Source organism: Triticum dicoccoides, unplaced genomic scaffold (assembly GCF_002162155.2).
Source record: "Triticum dicoccoides isolate Atlit2015 ecotype Zavitan unplaced genomic scaffold, WEW_v2.0 scaffold169597, whole genome shotgun sequence".
NCBI lineage: Eukaryota > Viridiplantae > Streptophyta > Magnoliopsida > Poales > Poaceae > Triticum > Triticum dicoccoides.
Window position 1 is genome coordinate 1 of NW_021220736.1, and position 10,132 is coordinate 10,132.

At 39.3% G+C, this 10,132-nt stretch overlaps 1 pseudogene; it reads right to left on the reverse strand.

Annotated features, from left to right (window-relative positions):
• Positions 1-7,822: 7,822 nt before the first annotated feature.
• On the reverse strand, positions 7,823-9,174 carry LOC119344464 (annotated as a pseudogene).
• Between the last annotated feature and the right edge of the window lie 958 nt (positions 9,175-10,132).

A 10,132-nucleotide genomic window follows, 5' to 3' on the forward strand; every position in this document is an offset into this window, starting at 1 on the left:
GACATGTATGAAAATTAATGCATGGCGGCTTTGCCACAAATACGATGTCAGCTACATGATCATGCAATGGCAATATGACAAAAGTAATGTATGTCATAATAATGATGATGGAAGTTTAATGGCAATATATCTCGGAATGGCTATGGAAATGCCATAAATTGGTAGGTATGGTGGCTGTTTTGAGGAAGATATAATGAGGCTTATGTGTGATAGAGCGTATCATATCACAGCATTTGGATGCACCGGCGAAGTTTTCACCAACTCTCAATGTGAGAAAGGGCAATGCACGGTACCGAAGAGGCTAGCAAAGGCGAAAAGGTGAGAGTATAATCCATGGACTCAACATTAGTCAAAAGAACTCATATACTTATTGCAAAAATTTAGAAGTCATCAAAAACCAAGTACTACGCGCATGCTCCTAGGGGGTTAGATTGGTAGGAAAAGACCATCGCTCGTCCCCGACCGCTACTCATAAGGATGCACAAGCCAGGTACACTTCATGTTTCAAATTTGTTACACAACTTTAACAATACGTGCATGCTACGGGACTTGCTAACTTCAACACAAGCATTCTTTAAATTCATAATCACCCAACTAGCATGACTTTAATATCACTACCTCCATATCTCAAAACAATTATCAAGTATCAAACTTTTCTTAGTATTCAGCACACTCATAAGAATTCTTACAAATCTTTTATGCTTAGCATATTATGATTATTTAAGCAAATTACCATAATATTTAAGACTCTCAAAATAATATAAGTGAAGCATGAGAGTTCATCTATTTCTTCAAAATAAAACTACCACCATGCTTTAAAAGATATAAGTGATGCACTAGAGCAAACGACAAACTACTCCGAAAGATATAAATGAAGATCAATGAGTAGTCGAATAATTATGCAACTATGTGAAGACTCTCCCATTTAATAATTTCAGATCTTGGTATTGTATCCAAACAGCTAGCAAAAAAAAATGTCACTCCAAGAAAAACACATATCATGTGGTGAATAAAAATATAGCTCCAAATAAAGTTACCGATGAACGAAGACGAAAGAGGGGATGCCTTCCGGGGCATCCCCAAGCTTAGGCTCTTGGTTATCCTTGAATATTACCTTGGGGTTCCTTGGGCATCCCCAAGCTTAGGCTCTTGCCACTCCTTATTCCATAGTCCATCGAATCTTTACCCAAAACTTGAAAACTTCACAACACAAAACTTAACAGAAAATCTCGTGAGCTCCGTTAGCGAAAGAAAACAAAACACCACTTCAAGTTACTGTAATAAACTCATTATTTATTTATATTGGTGTTAAGCCTACTGTATTTCAACTTCTTTATGGTTTATAAACTATTTTACTAGCCATAGATTCATCAAAATAAGCAAACAACACACGCAAAACAGAATCTGTCAAAAACAGAACAGTCTGTAGTAATCTGTAACTAACGCAAACTTCTGGAACTCAAACAATTCTACCAAAATTAGACGAGCTGGAAACTTTGTTTATTGATCAGCAGCAATTGGAATCAATATTTTGGCACGTTCTGGTGATTTTTAACAATTCGGGCACTAAGCGCAAAGATTCTGGAAATTACAGCAAGATCAAATAACTATCATCCAAGAAGATCCAATAGGTCTAGTAAAAGATAAAACCACATCTAAACAGAGGCTAGATGGATTATTTATTCCTAAACAGAACCAAAAATTAAGAAACTAAAATAAAATTGGGTTGCCTCCCAACAAGCGCTAACGTTTAAAGCCCCTAGCTAGGCATGATGATTTCAATGATGCTCACATAAAAGATAGGTGAAACATAAAGAGAGCATCATGAAGAATATGACTAGCACATTTAAGTCTAACCCACTTCCTATGCATAGGGATTTTGTGAGCAAACAACTTATGTGAACAATAATCAACTTGCATAGGAAGGTAAAACAAGCATAACTTCAAAACCTTAAGCACATAGAGAGGAAACTTGATATTATTGCAATTCCTACAAGCATATATTCCTCCCTCATAATAATTTTCAGTAGCATCATTAATGAATTCAACAATATAACCAGCACCTAAAGCATTCTTTTCATGATCTACAAGCATAGAAATTTTATTACTCTCCACATAAGCAAATTTCTTCTCATTCGGAATAGTGGGAGTATCATAAGAGACTTGAACACTAAAAATTGTTTCCACATTAAAAGAGTAATGTTCAGAGAAAGGGTACCCATAATCATGACAAGTTTTATAAATATAATCATCACTACTCTTTATAGCATAAGTTTTATCACAATAATCATCATAAGTAGCAACTTTGTTCTCATCATAATCGATTGAAACCTCTCCCAAGATAGTGGAATCACTAATTCCTAAAGTTGACACTCTTCCAAACCCACTTTCATCAATATAATCATCATAGGTAGGAGGCATGCTATCATCATAAAAACTTTGCATATCAAAACTTGTGATGCTAAAAATATCTTCTTCACTAAACGTAGCATCCCCAAGCTTGGGACAAACATTAATTTCAGCAAATATATTCTCAAATATGTCATTCTCATCAAACATAGCTTCCCCAAGCTTGGGCCTTTTCATATCATAAGCATAATCACTCTCATCATTAATAGTATGAATAGCACCAATAGTATAGCAATTATCATTATCACAAGTAGTAGGAGCAACATCCTTTGGAAGGGATACCTTTTTACCTTTGTTTCTCCTTCTTTTCTTTTTCTTCTTCTTATTATGTGTAGGTTCAACCTTCCTCTTTGAGCTCCTTATTGTTGAGATTGGTTGAATAGATAGCTCCTCCTCGTTACCTGATTCATCATAAGAAATAATAGGAGGAGATTGGGAGGTCTCTTCCCTTTCATTAGTATTCTCTTCATCTTCTATTTGTTTTCTTTTCTTTATATAATTGGCAATATAAGGATTTTCAATGCTATTCACCGCACAATAGATATAAATCTTTTCTAGATCAAATCAAGAATTTTATCAAGACTAAATTTTGGAATACCCTCAGTTATACGTTTCATTTCTTCATAACCCAAAAGAAGGCTAAGTTCTTTACGATGCTCAAGGGTAATGAAATTATCACAATATTTGGACACGACTTGATCATGAAACAAATAGCATTGGAGACTTAAATGACCATGTTCATTGCAAAGTTCACAAGGGGCACGAAAAATATTGAATTTTTTAGCACATTCATCTAGCTCTTCTTGCAACAATTTGGTTTCTAAGTACTTATGCCTCTTGCAATATATATCTTCTTTATTTGGTTTGTTCATGCAAACATGCACTCCACAAAAGTTGACATGCTTATGAGTGATATTTTCATCATGACTAGAGCAATCATCATTAGTACCATGGATATTCAAGGAGTTCATACTAACAACATTGCAATCATGCTCATCATTCAAATATTTAGTGCCAAACATTCTATGTAATTCTTCTTCTAGCACTTTGGCACAATTTTCCTTTCCATCATACTCACCAAAGATATTAAAAAGATGAAGCGTATGAGACAAACTCAATTCCATTTTTTTAGTTTTCTTTTATAAACTAGACTAGTGCTAAAACAAGAAACAAAAATATTCGATTGCAAGATCTAAAGATATACCTTCAAGCACTCACCTCCCCGGCAACGGCGCCAGAAAAGAGCTTGATGTCTACTACACAACCTTCTTCTTGTAGACGTTGTTGGGCCTGGAAGTGCACAGGTTTGTAGGACAGTAGCAAATTTCCCTCAAGTGGATGACCTAAGGTTTATCAATCCGCGGGAGGCGTGAGGATGAAGATGGTCTCTCTCAAGCAACCCTGAACCAAATAACAAAGAGTCTCTTGTGTCCCCAACACACCCAATACAATGGTAAATTGTATTGGTGCACTAGTTCGGCGAAGAGATGGTGATACAAGTGCAATATGGATGGTAGATATAGGTAATTGTAATCTGAAAATATAAAAACAGCAAGGTAACAAGTGGTAAAAGTGAGCGTAAACGGTATTGCAATGATAGGAAATAAGGCCTAGGGTTCATACTTTCACTAGTGTAAGTTCTCTCAACAATAATAACATAGATAGATCATATAACAATCCCTCAACATGCAACAAAGAGTCACTCTGAAGCCACTAATAGCGGAGAACAAACGTAGAGATTATGGTAGGGTACGAAACCACCTCAAAGTTATTCTTTCAAATCAATCCGTTGGGCTATTCCTATAAGTGTCACAAACAACCCTGGAGTTTTTACTAGAATAACACCTTAAGATACAAATCAACCAAAACCCTAATGTCACCTAGATACTCCATTGTCACCTCAAGTATCCGTGGGCATGATTATACGATATGCATCACACAATCTCAGAATCATCCAACCAACATAAAAGTACTTCAAAGAGTGCCCCAAAGTTTCTACCAGAGAATCAAGAACGTGTGCCAACCCCTATGCATAGGTTCCCAATGTCACGAAACCCGCAAGTTGATCACCAAGACATACATCAAGTGTTCATAAAAGACTCAATCCGATAAGATAACTTCAAAGGGGAAACTCAATTCATCACAAGAGAGTAGAGGGGGAGAAACATCATAAGATCCAACTACAATAACAAAGCTCGGGATACATCAAGATCGTGCCATAGATGGAACACGAGAGAGAACACGAGAGAGAGAGAGAGATCAAACACATAGCTACTGGTACATACCCTCAGCCCCGAGGGTGAACTACTCCCTCCTCATCATGGATAGCGCCGGGATGATGAAGATGGCCACCGGTGATGGATCCCCCCTCCGGCAGGGTACCGGAAAGGGGTCCCGATTGATTTTTCGTGGCTCTGGAGGCTTGCGGCGGCGGAACTCGCGATCTATCTTCTGTTCTAGAAATTTTAGGGTACGTAGGTATATATGGGTGAAAGGAGTACGTCGGTGGAGCTACGGGGGCCCCACGAGGCAGGGGGGCGCGTTCAGGGGGGAGGGCGCGCCCCCCACCCTCGTGAGCATCTCCCGTATCTTCTGACGTGGAGTCCAAGTCCATCAGGTGGGTTTCCTTCCAAAAATAACTTCTCCAGTTGATTTCGTTCCGTTTTGACTCCGTCTGATATTCCTTTTCCTCGAAATACTGCAATATGCATAAAACAGCAAATCTGGGCTGGGCCTCCGATTAATAGGTTAGTCCCAAAAATAATATAAAAGTGGATAATAAAGGCCAATATTGCCTAAAACAGTAGATAAAGTAGCATGGAGCAATCAAAAATTATAGATACGTTGGAGACGTATCATTGTACAAGGCTTGACTAAACATATACGATGGTTTTGCGTTTGTTACTACTGCCTGTTATGGAAAATGGCATCAACTTTCTGCTGGCATGTACTAATACTGCTACAGCATATCCATTTTTTGATCCTTTTATTTTGTATTTGTGTTCATAGCATCAATCCAAGACGCTGCTACTTGTGTACGTATACGTCCTGTGTATACGCTCGATCAGGGCCAAAAGGAATCGGCCGCCGCTTGCTTGTAGGAGCACACCGTTGGAAAGTAGTCGACGGCTGCGTCGGCAAGGTCAAGATATAACTATATTTAAGAACCTATATCCTGGTCGACTCTCCATTTGGGTGGCGAAGGAAGGCCAGAGTCTCAGCGACCAAGTCATGCCCTTGGGTATCCTGTTAGTTTCACCAAGCGGATGGATATAGGCAAGGGCTGTACCTACTTTGTCTTTTGGGGCGGCATGTTTTTTTTTTGGTTTAAAATGAAACTTTATTCATTTGAAATAACCAGTACATCGTCTGTGAGGATCATTACAATTTCATTTGGAGGTTCCTCAAACCAGTCGGAAGTCGAAGAAAATCTAGCTAATCTAGCAAGTTCATGAGCTACTTTATTTGCCTCTCTATTACAATGTTCGAATCTAGTCGTGACAAAATCACAGGCATAGTCTCAACCACCTCCGCTGATTGTCCTCCTTCCTGCATGGTCTCAATCACCTCCATGTTGTCTGAGTTGATAATTAGGCGGTTACACCCCGCCCTTTGCGCCATTGTTCGGCCAAACTTGAGAGCTAAAGCTTCAGCCATCAAAACATCCGCACAATAGTCAATCTTTCCATTTCTTCCTGCAATGAACCTACCTTTGTGGTCTCTTAAGACTGCCCCATCGTACCCTTCAATTTTTGGGGTGGCATGTTTAGTTTTAGCTTTATCGACGACAAGACTAAGCTTCAAAGCTTGTGATGTGGTCGTGTGGCTGCGACCCAAATGGAGAGTTGTGTGTGTGGCTCCACCACAACCTTACATTTACTCCAATCCACGGAATTAAGGAGAGGCTTGAGGCTCAAAATAATATGCGCAAGAATTATGGCTTATGAATGAGCCATAATGACAAAATAAGCATTTAGCGACTTTGGTTTAGTGTTTTTGCCTCGAAATAATTTAAACCCTGAAGCCATTCCGGGGTCGTTGGATGTTTGGAGACAACATGCCCATTCATTGCCGGTGGGCTTTTCTCCTCCTGAGTCGGCGCGTTCCTCTTCCCCGGTGCTTCGTTCGCGGAAGATGGCCTTGGCGTCTAAAAGCTTCATGTCCTTGTCTACTTGTTAGCTTGTACCGTGTGAAGCTTTTGTGAGTCGTTTTCCAGCGCCTTTGTATCTTACCTGTGTTGTTTTTCTAGCTTTTTTTTCTTTGTTAGTGGTTGTAATCTTTAGTGGAAATATCAGATTTAGTGGAAATACCGTGTGAGGCTTTACATGTTTTTTTTGAATGAAAGGGGTTGCCTCCCTGCCCCACCATTTTATAGAATGAGGCGGGCCTTTGTATGTTGTGTTTCTATGTTTGTTTGTTAGTGGTTGTAATCCTGAGTGGAAATGTTAGATTACTTAATTGCAGTGTACACAATCACACCGGCATGCACGGGGACATTTTCTTTCCTATATGGAATTGAAGGCAGAAAATTCACATACGCATAGATCCGGTAATTAACCACCATTGTCAGAAAATAAAAAATAGAAAATCCCTGATAGTTTTGCATCAAAGTAGTTAGCATGTTGTTTATTACGAGTAACTTGTACACCCAGGCAACGAATCATCCTGCACTTAATTGACATATGTGTGATTTGTGGATCGACGCAATGGCGCAGCACACTCCATTTATCTCTATCAACACATGTACACATGCTGGCTACATGTATTTGCAGGCAGTGATTGCCAAAAGAAAGCACATATCCATGTGCAATTTCATATGCAGTGACGCAAGTAGAAACAAAGAATGGGAAAGAGATTGGGCAGCTCGGCATCGGTGGTTCTTATGTCGGCAGTTGAGGGGCCACGGAAGCGACGTTGCTGACGGAGCAGCGCCAACGTACCGTAGGCAGAGGGGGAGAAATATGCAGATTAGGGCGGTGGTCACCGGCGAGGTAGTGCAGGTGTGAACGGAACGCGTGGCGCTACTTGCTCGTGTGTTCCTCTTCCACGATTAGTTTTCTTGCAGCGAATTGAAATGTATTGTCGCAATGTTTATACACAGATACGCTTTATGCATCCAAATTCTGAAAGTACCGATACTTAGACCCTAAATCGTTTTTATAGTCTTGAATATCCAGTTGTTCTAGCAGTTGGATCTTTGGAACACAAAACTCATTACTAATTTTATGCCCTTTTTTGGACGGTAACTTGGCATGTGATTGCTCCTGACTTATAGGTCATGCATAACTAATTTCTGAATGTACTTTCTTTTTTGCGGGGGAAGTTCTGAATGTACTCCACTACAGGTCACCTTCTCAAAGAGTTGGAAACCATTCTAGAATTATTATTTTTTGGATTCACGTGCCTTATCTGATCAAAGGGTCGGCGGCCGTTGTAGTGTTTTTGAAGTCACAGGGCTTATCCTCTCAGATCTTCTACTGGTGGAGCTTGCACTTTGTACATCCATATTGTGAGCTGAAATGTCACTGAAATAAGAGATAAGTGAGTAGATCAAGTTAGTGCTAAATAATAATTTCACATAAAACAACAAAACAAAAATATGAGAGAAATATCTCACACTAGTCCACCGAAGTTTTGCTTTGGTGGCATGTCCAGCTCATCTAAGCTTCTCTCGAACATTTCAAGAACTCTCGTTATAGTAGGGCGATATATAGGTAATACTTGTATACACCACAATCCCACTAAGGTCATTTTTCTTGCTACCTCCGCAGTTTCACTTGTTACATCACATGCTTGCATACCTTCGTCCTGAGCAAAATGGTCATAAATCCAATCTGGGAAATACTTTTCGCTGGACTTTGCAACAAATGATTTTACGTTTCTCCTTCCTCCGACCATCTCCAACAGCATCATTCCATAACTATAAACATCTGACTTGGTTGAAACCACTCCGAATGTTCGAGAGTGAACTTCTGGAGCGATGAATCCAATTGTTCCTCTAGCACCGGTCATTGAAACCTTGCTTTCTTTTGTATGACACAATTTAGCTAGACCAAAATCAGCAATTTTGGGGCTAAAATCCTTGTCTAGAAGGATATTTTGAGGCTTGATGTCGAAATGTACGATGCGTGTATTACAACTATGGTGCAAGTATTCGAGACCACGAGCAATCCCAATTGCTATTGCATAGAGCTTATCCCATCCTAAAATTTCCTTGGGGTCTTCTGAGTAAATGAACTTATCCAAGGAATTGTTGGGCATGTACTCATATATATGAGCTCGTTTTGATCCCTCCAAACAGAACCCAAACAAGCTAACAACATTAACATGAGAAGTCCTGCCAATGCTCATTACCTCATTCACGAACTCGCTCCCATTTCCCTTGCATTCATGCAATAATTTCACTGCTACTAGGCGGCCATCAAGTAGCGTTCCTTTGAAAACCACACCATAACCACCTTTTCCAAGCACATTGCTGCGAGAGGATGTTATCTTCATTACCTCTAAGTACATGTATCGTTTTGGAGCTAGGGATCCATACGATGCAATCATGGCCTCGTAATTATTTTCATTGTTTCCGCTGGTCTTTTTGCAAAGGAGAAACCATAGTCTTCATCCTTTTCTATGCCATATCAGCACATTAATACACGAGAATAGCAAGGTTGCAGCTGCTGATGTCAAAACTGAGAAAAAAGCATGTGTTAATTCCTTTTGTAAGCTAGAGGCTATAGTATAGTAATTATGATTTATGATTTCCAAGACCATCAGTAGTTTAAATTTCTCTTTATGTGACATTGTGTGGTGGCAAAAGTATTAACAAGCTAAATTCCATAAATTCTTGCATTAGGGCATCTCCAACTCTGACCCCTAAATCGGACACCGTATCAGTCCGCGGAACGGTGGGGACTAGTCCATGGAGAGTGATGCGTGAGGGAGCCATCTAACCCTTAATCACAAAAATCCCCATTTGTCCGGATGGGAGGAGAGAGGACTGATTATAGGCATGATAAGTTTTGAATTTACTATTTCACCATAGAAAAACAGTATTAGTGGACTACTCGTATTTAAACATTTGTTTGTGAAAAGATGGTGAAAGTTTTAGCATACCTATTATCATAATTTTTGTGACGGCCCTCCTGGTACCTGGAATATGACATGACATTTATGAGTAAAACCTCTGTTGTCCAATAATACTACCCCCACCGTTCTAAAATATAAGACGTTTTGGTAGTTCAAATTGAACTGCCTAAACGTCTTATGTTTAGGAACAGAGGGAGTACATTGGTTATTTTTTTGAAATAGATAGGGGTAGTATATGAATCTTCACATTTTGCAAATGAAATGTGTATGGAAGAAAGAAAGAAATTTCAAGATATCAAGAACGATAGAACATGGACTACATATGTGACTTTCTTTTGATCGAATACAGGTTTGGCAAAAAAGAGGGTCACATCTCACTAGTCATTTGAAATGTATTCCAAGTCTTCAACTGTACTCTAGCTTGTCTGATACTAGGGAATCGACACCAACGCTAGGCAATATCAAACATCTATAATTGAGTAAAATTGTTTTCTTTATGCGTCTGATTTGGTAACAGGTACCGCCAATATGTGGTGGTGCTGGGGCATACACTTATTGAGGCATATATCCGAATAAACTCAGCTATTTTTACGAAATATAGTATATATTTTGTGAATGCAGGTTGAGTATACCAAAAAAAAAA